General features: G+C 40.0%; 1 protein-coding gene across 4 annotated transcripts in view; it reads right to left on the bottom strand.

Moving 5' to 3' along the window:
* LOC119586422 overlaps positions 1 to 280 on the bottom strand; it is a 37,691-nt gene that overhangs the window by 4,358 nt on the left and 33,053 nt on the right. The gene's annotated exons all lie outside the window — the stretch shown is intronic.

Below are 280 nucleotides of genomic sequence, written 5' to 3'. Positions count from 1 at the left end.
TTCTTAATCGGTGCATGAGCTCACCTATAACCTTTTTGTGATGAACTAAAGATTTCTTTCAAGATCACTGGGTTTAGAGGACGTTTTGCTCCTATTTTTTTTATATTAAAATCACGTGATGTCTGCTCAGCACTCTAATGATACTTGGATGCTTTCCGGAGAGAGCAGCTGATGTTATCAACGATAACTTTCCTCTACGCTTCGCACTAAATCCAATCACATTCTCTTCTCCTCTCCTTCTGAGAGTGCCCAGTTACAAGAAGATTGCAGCTATGGAACA

This window comes from Penaeus monodon, chromosome 21 (genome assembly GCF_015228065.2).
Source record: "Penaeus monodon isolate SGIC_2016 chromosome 21, NSTDA_Pmon_1, whole genome shotgun sequence".
NCBI classification, from domain to species: domain Eukaryota; kingdom Metazoa; phylum Arthropoda; class Malacostraca; order Decapoda; family Penaeidae; genus Penaeus; species Penaeus monodon.
This window is presented reverse-complemented; position numbering and strand designations above follow the sequence as displayed.